This window comes from Thermobia domestica, chromosome 14, assembly GCF_964235325.1.
Source record: "Thermobia domestica chromosome 14, izTheDome1.hap1.1, whole genome shotgun sequence".
Classification (NCBI taxonomy): domain Eukaryota; kingdom Metazoa; phylum Arthropoda; class Insecta; order Zygentoma; family Lepismatidae; genus Thermobia; species Thermobia domestica.
Window position 1 is genome coordinate 13,581,180 of NC_137467.1, and position 12,919 is coordinate 13,594,098.

Genomic DNA, 12,919 nt, shown 5'->3' on the forward strand with positions numbered 1-12,919 from the left:
AAGACGAGTGGAGGAATTAGGATCAAACTTTCATAGCATGACCACAACAGCATAACAATAAAAGGAAGACGAATGGAGGAATTAGGATCAAACTTTCATAGCATGACCACAACAGCATAACAATAAAAGGAAGACAAATGGAAGAATTAGGATCAAACTTTCATAGCATGACCACAACATCATAACAATAAAAGGAAGACGAATGGAGGAATTAGGATCAAACTTTCATAGCATGACCACAACAGCATAACAATAAAAGGAAGACGAATGGAAGAATTAGGATCAAACTTTCATAGCATGACCACAACAGCATATCAATAAAAGGAAGACAAATGGAAGAATTAAGATCAAACTTTCATAGCATGACCACAACATCATAACAATAAAAGGAAGACAAATGGAGGAATTAGGATCAAACTTTCATAGCATGACCACAACAGCATAACAATAAAAGGAAGACGAATGGAGGAATTAGGATCAAACTTTCATAGCATGACCACAACAGCATAACAATAAAAGGAAGACGAATGGAGGAATTAGGATCAAACTTTCATAGCATGACCACAACAGCATAACAATAAAAGGAAGACGAATGGAGGAATTAGGATCAAACTTTCATACCATAACCACAACAGCATAACAATAAAAGGAAGACGAATGGAGGAATTAGGATCAAACTTTCATAGCATGACCACAACAGCATAACAATAAAAGGAAGACAAATGGAAGAATTAGGATCAAACTTTCATAGCATGACCACAACATCATAACAATAAAAGGAAGACGAGTGGAGGAATTAGGATCAAACTTTCATAGCATGACCACAACAGCATAACAATAAAAGGAAGACGAATGGAGGAATTAGGATCAAACTTTCATAGCATGACCACAACAGCATAACAATAAAAGGAAGACAAATGGAAGAATTAGGATCAAACTTTCATAGCATGACCACAACAGCATAACAATAAAAGGAAGACGAATGGAGGAATTAGGATCAAACTGTCATAGCATGACCACAACAGCATAACAATAAAAGGAAGACGAATGGAGGAATTAGGATCAAACTTTCATAGCATGACCACAACAGCATAACAGTAAAAGGAAGACGAATGGAGGAATTAGGATCAAACTTTCATAGCATGACCACAACAGCATAACAATAAAAGGAAGACGAATGGAGGAATTAGGATCAAACTTTCATAGCATGACCACAACAGCATAACAATAAAAGGAAGACGAATGGAGGAATTAGGATCAAACTTTCATAGCATGACCACAACATCATAACAATAAAAGGAAGACGAATGGAGGAATTAGGATCAAACTTTCATAGCATGACCACAACAGCATAACAATAAAAGGAAGACGAATGGAGGAATTAGGATCAAACTTTCATAGCATGACCACAACAGCATAACAATAAAAGGAAGACGAATGGAGGAATTAGGATCAAACTTTCGTAGCATGACCACAACAGCATAACAATAAAAGGAAGACGAATGGAGGAATTAGGATCAAACTTTCATAGCATGACCACAACAGCATAACAATAAAAGGAAGACGAATGGAGGAATTAGGATCAAACTTTCATAGCATGAGCACAACAGCATAACAATAAAAGGAAGACGAATGGAGGAATTAGGATCAAACTTTCATAGCATGACCACAACAGCATAACAATAAAAGGAAGACGAATGGAGGAATTAGGATCAAACTTTCATAGCATGACCACAACAGCATAACAATAAAAGGAAGACGAATGGAAGAATTAGGATCAAACTTTCATAGCATGACCACAACAGCATAACAATAAAAGGAAGACGAATGGAGGAATTAGGATCAAACTTTCGTAGCATGACCACAACAGCATAACAATAAAAGGAAGACAAATGGAAGAATTAGGATCAAACTTTCATAGCATGACCACAACATCATAACAATAAAAGGAAGACGAATGGAGGAATTAGGGTCAAACTTTCATAGCATGACCACAACATCATAACAATAAAAGGAAGACGAATGGAGGAATTAGGATCAAACTTTCATAGCATGACCACAACAGCATAACAATAAAAGGAAGACGAATGGAGGAATTAGGATCAAACTTTCATAGCATGACCACAACAGCATAACAATAAAAGGAAGACGAATGGAGGAATTAGGATCAAACTTTCATAGCATGACCACAACAGCATAACAATAAAAGGAAGACGAATGGAGGAATTAGGATCAAACTTTCATAGCATGACCACAACATCATAACAATAAAAGGAAGACAAATGGAAGAATTAGGATCAAACTTTCATAGCATGACCACAACATCATAACAATAAAAGGAAGACGAATGGAGGAATTAGGATCAAACTTTCATAGCATGACCACAACAGCATAACAATAAAAGGAAGACGAATGGAGGAATTAGGATCAAACTCTCATAGCATGACCACAACAGCATAACAATAAAAGGAAGACGAATGGAGGAATTAGGATCAAACTTTCATAGCATGACCACAACATCATAACAATAAAAGGAAGACGAATGGAGGAATTAGGATCAAACTTTCATAGCATGACCACAACAGCATAACAATAAAAGGAAGACGAATGGAGGAATTAGGATCAAACTTTCATAGCATGACCACAACAGCATAACAATAAAAGGAAGACAAATGGAAGAATTAGGATCAAACTTTCATAGCATGACCACAACATCATAACAATAAAAGGAAGCCGAATGGAGGAATTAGGATCAAACTTTCATAGCATGACCACAACAGCATAACAATAAAAGGAAGACGAATGGAGGAATTAGGATCAAACTTTCATAGCATGACCACAACAGCATAACAATAAAAGGAAGACAAATGGAAGAATTGGGATCAAACTTTCATAGCATGACCACAACATCATAACTATAAAAGAGAGACGAATGCAGGAATTAGGATCAAACTTTCATGGCATGACCACTACAGCATAAAATAAAATAAAGAGGTCAGTATAAGAATGTAGGAATGTAGGAAAAGTTATTGCGGATAATTTTTGACAAACCCTCGTAAAAACTTACTAATGGAAAACTTTGAGTATATATATATATATATATATATATATATATATATATATATATATGTGTGTGTGTGTGTGTGTGTGTGTGTGTGTAGGGAAATTTCCTAGACACTGTGCTAAATTCGAGGAAAAATTTCGAGCCTCTGTTGCCTTAGTAACTTTAATACAGAAGGGAAAAGTATTCAATGGTATCCCCTCCCACCTCTCTCATTCACCACCTCTGTTTGTTGGAACTAATATTACCTGCAACACTTTCATTTTGTCACCAGCATTTGTGCGTGTGCGTGGGAACACATTCACTCTCTTTTTTGTTTTAGATGTTATTTTTTTTCTTTTTCATTTTTTTGTTTTTAAGAAATGCCTGTTCCATCTTCTGATGTGGGTAAATCTTCTGATGAGGGTTTTTAACAATTACAAACAAATGCGTATGCCTCACTTTTGCTTTTCTTGAAAATAAAATGGCAAAATAAAAAAAAGACTAACGCTACATAATGAAAGAAAACAGGGATCAAGAGCTCTACAAAGTTACTGAGTTAGAATTCTAATTTCAGTGCTTTAAATATAGCAAGTTTATGAAAGTTCATAATGTGTTTATTAGCATACTTACAGTATAATGTATTCCCTTTTTAGTCCTTTTTAGGGAGTCGATAATACAAGAATAATTTTGTTTGTTTGTGTTTATATGGATTATAAAAAGAAAAAAAATCAATTCATAGATCCACTGATATCTGTGAATTAATCGAATTATAGAACAAATTTTCCCTGCTGATCTAGTGGCTAGCGCCGGTGCTTTGGTGCACAGAATCCCAGGTTCGATCCCAGTGAAACAGCACTTATAATACAGGGTGTCCCACATAAAACCGGTACGACTTACTGTCTATCTGCCTTTCACGCAAAAGATACTTTGCATTACGTAGTATCTACACTCATGTCCAAAATTATTGTCGCATGTCTATTAATATGTTGTTGTAGGAATATAATTTGATAACGAATTCGCCCGGTATTTCTTATAATGTTAGTGTGTGTATAATCGGCAAAGATATGTATGTGGCAAATTTCATGGCAAAAGAGCAGTAAATAAGAACAATAAAACAAAATAAAACTTTCTTGTCCATTTAGCAACATTTTGTTTTACTCATTCTAATTTTCGTATTTATAATTCTTTTCTTATGAAATTTACCTCAAATATACATTTGAAGATCATACACATAGTATCAGTATTAAAAGTACCCTGCAAAACCATTATGAAATAATATTCTTACAAGAAGACAGTTATTGATATGCGACAATCATTTTGGACATGAGTGTACATATGAAAACGGAGTTTTATCAGAACCATGGCATATTTTTCGGATGCACCAACTTGTTGAAATAATCTCCTTATCGACTTCTTGGGGTTTCTCAATATGTCACTGTGAATTCTGTCAATTATCGTCTTGGTCTTCTTTCTTGAATGCTTGCTTATCATTACATTCCCAAGGCATCCTGTAATATTCAACTTCTCGTATACAAATTTTGAGTTGTATTGGTTGTGGGAGAATACGAGGGTCATGAATATTTTGTCATGAATATTTTGTTAGTTTCATTAATGGCGCCTATCTATATGCGGAGAAATAATTAAGATAGAGGTCCAAAATAATTACATTCTTCTTGGTGTCTTCAATTCATGTACTAGAATCTTAACAGATAGGAAAGACATAATAGGTAGTATGTATGACACTTTAAAGTAATGACAACGGCAATGACTAGACTCATGAACTTTGCAACATCCCAAAACCTTATCGTGAAGATTACAAAATCCTGATCACGACGTTCGTAAATATACTTGGAACTTACCAGACGGAAAATACATAATCAAATTGATAATGTTTTAGTAGATACAAGAAGACAGTCCAGCATAATTGACGTGCGGTCGTTCAGAGGAACTGACTGTGACACTGATCACTATCTGGTAGTAACGATAACAAGAGAGAAATTATCTTTGAGTAAAGGAAATATTCAACATCTAAAAACGGAGAGGTTTAATTTAAAGAAATTAGAAGAGAGCTCAGCAAGAGAAGAACGCAAGATTTAAGTGTCGAACAGATTTTTGGTTTTAGAATGTTCGGAGTGTACTAGTGTTGAGGATACTTGGATTGAAATTAGAGACAGCATTAAAATTTCAGCCCAAGAGAAATTGGGACACACCAAAATATTAGGAACAAAGCATGTAGTTCGACCTGACTACAGCGGTATCTGCTATAACTGGAGCACGAGAACGTCCTCAAAACTGTAAAAGTTTGGTTGAAACCAGTTATTGATTATCCATGTCTTGGAATCAACTTCATGTATTACCTTCATAATTAACTTCATGTATTACCAAACATTATACCTTGTACATCCAAACTTTTTAACTTCTACATCCAAACTTTTCACCCTCTATATTCAAACTTTTCCCCTGTATATCCGAACTTTTTCACCCTCTACGCCCAAACTTTTCACTTTCTACATCCAAACTTTTCACTCTCTATATCCATTGTTTTCACTTTCTGCATCCAAACTTTCCACCATCTACACCTAAACTTTTCACCCTTCTACATCCAAACTTGTCACTTTCTTCATCTAAACTTTTCACACCTTCTGCATCCAAACTTTTCACCTTCTTCATCCTGGCGGAAATTGATAATTATCTATCTAGTAGCTCATGAAATTTCTTTGTTTCCAAAACGAACACGAACAGACAAGGTAAATATAACATATAAACGAGTTTTTGGTGAGTCAAAGTTCTTAAGAAATAATTGTTCCAAAGTATCCACTAACATATCTTTTGATAAAACGAAGTCAGAAGATGTATAAAAATGAAAAGTATACATCACCCAACAGTTTACTTACAACCAATAAAAGAATTAATTCCTTAGAACATATTGGATCAAGTCAGATACAGAGTAACGAATGAGCAAATAAAACAATGTTAACACATATCGCATACATTTTTTTTAACATCATAAAATAATGCAAAATTATCAGAGAGTACGTTTATCGTGCAGAACAGAGGCTCAGTGATAAACAACTTAGCTCAGGTGCATGGGTCCTTGATTCGATCCCCGGTCAAGTAATTTTGTGTTGGACAACATCGTGCTCGTGGGTTTTATCGGGGTACTCCGTTTTCTCCCACTTTCTCATTCCACCAATTCGTCATTCACTTGGTTTAATCATCTGTCTCTCTTAGTCTAACAGGCATAATCGCGGAACGTTAAAGAAAGATTTGATTTTTCAAAGAAAGAGCAGATAGAGTTTCTTCGGACAAGTTGATTTTACATGAGACACTCGTATAACGATTCATGCAGATGTAGTAATATATTCATAAAATGATGAATATATTACCACATCTGTATTAAACTACTAAAAAATGTATAACGTTTCAATTTAAGCTTTATAGGATAAATATTTTGTTCTCTTTTTCCCTTGATACCTGTATAATCCAAAAATTAAAATTCATAGAGAAGATTTCATTGACTTTCGTTTTATTAATGGATATCTCCAGCTATTGCATACATATACGTAATTCCGGTCTAATTTTAATCAGGAAATGACCAGCGTTACACATATTAATTGGTTTTTATTTTTATGGCACAGCAACGAAATTAGAAAGCAATTTCTAATCCTAATAATTAACATGCAATTTCTTTGGCTGTATTCATTTTTTTAAAAATAATCCCTTCAAATAAATATGAGCTTTTCAAAATTAACTGTTTCTCGCAGCCAAGTAATAGTCTATTATCATTGTGGTATTTAGAAGAAAAGTCCGGGTAGGAAAATTTTTGTTCACGAGCTTTCACGTCGAAAATGGCCTGAAGCAAGGAGATGCGTTGTCGCCATTATTATTTAGCATCGTTCTGGAATACGCTATAAGGAAAATTAAAGATAGCAACCAGGGCCTAGAGTTGAACGGTATTCACCAGCTTATGGCATATGCTGATGATGTAAATTTAATAGGGGATGATAGGAGAACAATAGAAAGAAATGTAGAGATCTTATTAAACGCTTGCAGGGACATGGGTTTAGAAGTAAATGCAAAGAAAACTAAATACATGGAAGTGCGTCGGGACCGGAATACAGCAAATTATGGACGCGTTAAAATATTAAATAATACTTTTGATAAAGTGGATACTTTCAAATATCTACGATCAATATTAACAGACAAAAATCATATTCACGGAGAAATTAAATGTCGACTAAAAGCAGGGAATTCGTGTTACTATTCGGTTCAAAATCTCTTGTCGTCACGAATTCTGTCTAGAAATGTGAAGCTTAAAATCTATAAAACGATAATCATGCCTGTTGTTCTGTATGGCTGCGAAACATGGTCACTTACTCTGAGGGAAGAACATAGACTGAAAGTATTTGAGAACAAGATCCTGAGACGAATAGGAACGGGAATGGGGAATGGCGGAAACTTCATAACGAGGAACTACATAATTTATATGGTTCACCCAACATTGTTAGGGTCGTCAAGTCTAGGAGGCTTAGGTGGGCGGGTCATGTAGCTAGAATGGAAGAAAGTAGAAACGCTTTCAAAGTCTTGACTGGAAGACCAATCGGAAAACGACCACTAGGAAGACCTAGGCGCAGATGGAAGGACAATATTAAGATGGATCTCGCAGAGATTGGAATACAAAGTAGAAACTGGATCCAGTTGGCTAAGGATAGAAGTCAGTGGAGAGCTTTTATGAACGCGGCATTGGACCTCCGGGTTCCATAGGCCATAGAGTTAGTTAGTTAGTATGGTACCACCGCCCTAAATTCTTTGGTGAACTGTGATTGCTTATCTGTATTATTCAAATCAGCCTTTAGACATAGTAGTCTTCATTTATACCAGTACGCCTATTACGATTCTGAGCAGAAGTTTTCTTTGTACCTGGATTTTCCGTATAACAATGAATGGTTATACGGGTGTCTCGTGTAAAACCAACTTGTCCGAAGAAAATCTACCCGTTCTTCCTTTGAAAATGAAACCTTTGAGTTTAACGTCCCACGATTATACCCTATTAGGCTAAAAGAGACGAGAGCTCCCTCGTGGCTAAGCGGTTAGCGTACGCGCCTTTGGCGTGGGAGACCCGGGTTCGATTCCCGGCGAGAGCTCATGTGGTTCGGATTCCACGTTAATCAGTAGGTCCACGTCTCATATAGCCTCGCTGCTGAACGGGACGCTAAACTAAAATCAACTCAACTCAACTAAAAGAGACGATGACTAAAGCAAGTGAATGATGATGGAAGAATTGCTGGAATGGATAGGAAAGTGGGAGGAAACGGGAGTACCCCGAGAAAACCCACGAGCACGATGTTGTCCAACACAAACTTACTTGGCCAGGGACCAAACCAAGGACCCCACGTACCAGAGGTAAGCGATCTATCACTGAGCCTCTCGTTGTTGTGCACGAAAATGTATTATCTGATAATTGTACATTATAAGTTTTCGTCTGTGTGGAAAACAGAACTTTAGCAAAATGGGAAAAAACTAGCGTAAATGTTATTTTTTTACAAACATACAAATGAAACAACATTTAAGGAATTAGTTGCTCCCCCACCATACAAATAAAAGGTTAGAAATTAGCATGATTCACAAGTTGAAGGTGTGTTAAACCGTTTATAATAAGGTTTAACAACATCAAAATAGTCTCGCCTGGATGTTTATGCAAGCCATAAACCTAAATTTTTTGAAGTTTGCATAGAAGCGGATTACTTCAGTCATGTCGTTTTCACGTGAGACACTCGGTACACTGTAGCGTTGACGTCTTTTGTGGATAAACACCTAAACTTATACAGATTTATACGTCAAGGCTGTCTAGGTTGGAAAAGTGAATTAAATTTACACTTCACAAAGCCATGCACAGAGAAAATCTCCAAGGATAAGTCTAACGAGCACAAGTGTTGCCGCAGCTTTCATTCCTATGTCTGACCTAAATGTTTACAGGTTTATACCTGAAGGCTATATGGGTTCGAAGCATGAGATAAAATTTGCGAGTGGCAAAGTTATACACAGAGAACAACTCTAAGGCAAAATCTACCACGGAATATTAAGGTGGAACTTGGATATACCGAAGATGTGCTTGCTTAGTAGACTCATATAATTGACATTTGGAGACAAATTTCTACAAAGGTGGCAACACTGCATTACTTGTGAGCAAGGATCGTATAAAATAGAGGATCTGCCCTTACAACAAAATCTTGAAGCCATACGTCACAGTTTCGCCATCCCTACTCTGCCCACTACGCCCAATATGATCGCAATGTTTTGAGCCAATAATCATGGCGGAAACGAAAGTAGCCAATCAGACTATGGTGGAAACGAGAGTAGCCAATCAGACGTGCCGATGCTCGGTTGCTTTTTGGCTTCACCTATTTAATAGGATGAAGATACATATGGACAGATCCTCTATTTATCACATCCTTGCTTGTGAGTTTGTTGATAAGGATTATGTATAACTTTTGTAGTGTGAACTGTGTTGCCAGGGTTTCTTAAAGATTACTCACGTAAATCTGAAGATACTTTAATATCTACAAATTTTGTCAGTTTCTCGATTTGTGATCCTCAAATCTTTTTTGTGTCAAAGTTTTGTTGCTTTAGATCATTAACAATTACAACTTTCGAAAAAAAAATCACATCCTTAAAGAATAAAATAAACTTATTTTTCCAGATTTGGTAAATCTATTGTACAGTTGAAAAGAAGAAGTATCCAAGGTGGAAGCATTTGAAATGTGGTGTTTGCGAAAAAATGCTGCGCATATCATGGACCGAAAGGAAAATGAACGAGGACATACTAAAGGAAGCTAATGAAGGACGACAGACCATGACGATAATAGAAAAAAGAAGAAACAGCATGTTTGGCCATGTTATTCGGCATTCCGATTGGATCACCGTGTTGATAGAGGGAAAGGCAGAATAAAAATCAGGAAGAGGAAGACCAAGAATAGAATATCTAAATGCAGTTAGGAAGAAGAGTCCTTATCAAAGTATAAAACAGCTCTCCCAAGCGAGAAAAAAAGTTTTAAAATTTCCATGTTCCCACCAACCTATGGTTGAGATGAACAAGAAGGTTCTATAGTTGGAAAGCATCCTTTGTAAATAGAAATGGATATATTTGTGCTAGCTTTTAAGACGTGGCTTCAAGGATTATTAATTTCTGTCGCACAACAAAACCGCTAAGTACACTATCCCTCCACTAGTTGCTAGCTTTGAAATCGATCTGGGTTCGCACATCCACTATACTTAATAGATTTAGCTCCGGAAAAATTTGCTTCTCCAAAAGTAAGAGTGCGATTTTTTAAAATAACGAGCTCTTTAGCAGTTCTGAGATTATCCAACGCATTGCTACAAATAGACTAGATAGAACCGATGGCTTCTCACAAGTTCCATCATTGAGACAGATAAAAATGAAATGAAATCTTTAAGTTTTACTTCCCACGTTATGCCGGTTAGGCTAAAGCAAATGGTGATGATGATAGATGAGTGAAATGGTGGAATGAAGAAAGTGGGAGGAAACGGAAGAACCCCGAGAAAACTCACGAGCACGGTTTTTGTCCACCACAAAGTCCACACGGCGCAAGCTGGGATCGAACCAAGGACCCCAAGCACGGGAGGTGAACGCTCTACCACTGAGCCACCGCGCCCCTTGAGACAGATAAGAACGTCGTATGGAACAAGGAGCGATATGCATCTAATCTAGTGATGAGTGTAATGATTTTAAACCAGATGTAATTGAAAAATTCAAATAAAATTTTTGCTTAGAAATAGTGTCATTATTATTTAACGGTCTCGCTATGTATTTCCTAAATTACAATACTACTAAAAACTATTTAAACCTAAATTTTCCTTATTGATTTCAAGTTGGTCCGTGGTTTAATACAAAGCTGTAAGAGGAGTTTGTTATTATATATGAAGAAGCAGAGAGGTAGAATTTGTCTGTTCCTCGACCTCATCCTCCTTGAATTGATTTATGAGTAAAGACTGCAGAGAACCAGATTTTCCCCGTTTCTAAAGACGATTGGTAAAAGTGGAAATATCTCGTGTGCAATACTCCACTTCTCGCTGGACCGTTTATCGATCTGATTCTCCTAATATTGTGTATCTTGTATTTTTCGTATTATTTCTTCATTTTTTACTGTGAAAACTCACAATTTGACCTCTCACCTCATCTAACTGTTGTTGCTCTAAATCAATGCTATTCAACCGGGAATACGCGTACCCCTGGGCGTACTTGAAGATGTTTCTGAAGATACGTAATGCTAAAATAAGCATATTTCCAATCTTTATGGAATGATCATAGTTCGAGATTTTTTTCTTTTTAATGGACGATTTTCGAGATCACGTCACGCGTGTTTAATAATTCCAAATAATCGGTTAGCATTTATTGCATACAGTCTCAGAATTTTCTTTTGCACACGCATGAATGCGTTTTTTTAAAGTTACTTTTAGTTTTTGAATTTTTAACATTGTCCTTACTATACGAATTACCAGGGAAGATGAGGAGAAAATCTCCCTCAGTAGAACTGCATGTTTTCCATATGTTTTGAAATTTCCTATGTCAATTTTTTTGGATGTGCACTTTATCCCCTGTAAATAGTCTTTTGCTTGGCACACTGATTGTGTTTTTGTTGAGTCTTTATTTGCCTCCCTCTTTAATCAACATAACATGTATATTAAGTTTAAAAAGTTCATTTCGATTTAATTTCTTTTAAACAGCTTCAGGGATTCACCATTGGATGGCGAACTGTGTCTAGGAGTACACAATTGGATGGCGAACTGTGTCTAGGAGTACCAATTGGATGGCGAACTGTGTCTAGGAGTACACAATTGGATGGCGAACTGTGTCTAGGAGTACACAATTGGATGGCGAACTGTGTCTAGGAGTACACAATTGGATGGCGAACTGTGTCTAGGGAAACACAATTGGATGGCGAACTGTGTCTAGGAGTACACAATTGGATGGCGAACTGTGTCTAGGGGTACACAATTGGATGGCGAACTCTGTCTAGGGGTACGCGAGAAAAAAAGTTGAATAGCACTGCTCTAAATCGTCTTTCAGTTTGTCCTATCATGTAAAGAAAGTCAAGAATAACCAGTGTCCCAAAAGAGTAATGGTACTATCAGGATCAACAAATATGTACAGTTAATTTTGATCAATCGGTGTGTAAATAATAACACGTACTCACGAACGAAGTAAATAAGCTACTTGTTGCCCGAGGCATTCTCCTTAACGCCCCCTCCCCGTGGCCAACCAAACTAAAACGCTCCCCGACTACACCTGATATTACCATCACACAGTAATTCTCCTTTTCGATTTTTCCTTCAAGTAGTAAAGTTTGATTTCAAAATTGCAGTACATAATTTAATTTTTAGTACAAGATAAAACACTAAACTAATTAGTATTTCATTAGCAAATAATCTGAGAGTAGCATGCTTGACATATTCTTATGGTTTTATCATAATAACTGCAAAACACATTTTTGGAATTACATTGGGATAAGTGTGTGTGTGTAGAATGAATCAACAGTATGCTGCTTTAGAATAGAATATTTAATTATGACAATCAAGCTGTTATCTCGAGTATTTAACTCGAACATTTTACAAACCTCTTACATCGATGAAAGTTAAATGAAAACACACACACAAAAAAAAAATTGGAACTAAAATTTAACTTTGCTGTCCCTGTTGGCTGCAATAGTTTTTACAATGTCCTCAAAAGGTAGCTTTGAAGCTAACTTATGCTCTATGGATTGATCCTAAGGTTCGTGAGTAATTGTTGTCCTGTATTTTTTTATGGTGTTTAATTTGCTAAAATTATTTTCTTTCCTTATAATGAAAACAAATATT

The 12,919-nt window shown here is 36.2% G+C and overlaps 1 protein-coding gene across 1 annotated transcript in view; it reads right to left on the reverse strand.

Annotated features, from left to right (window-relative positions):
* LOC145669530 (uncharacterized) overlaps positions 1 to 12,919 on the reverse strand; it is a 535,876-nt gene that overhangs the window by 115,615 nt on the left and 407,342 nt on the right. The window lies entirely within an intron of this gene.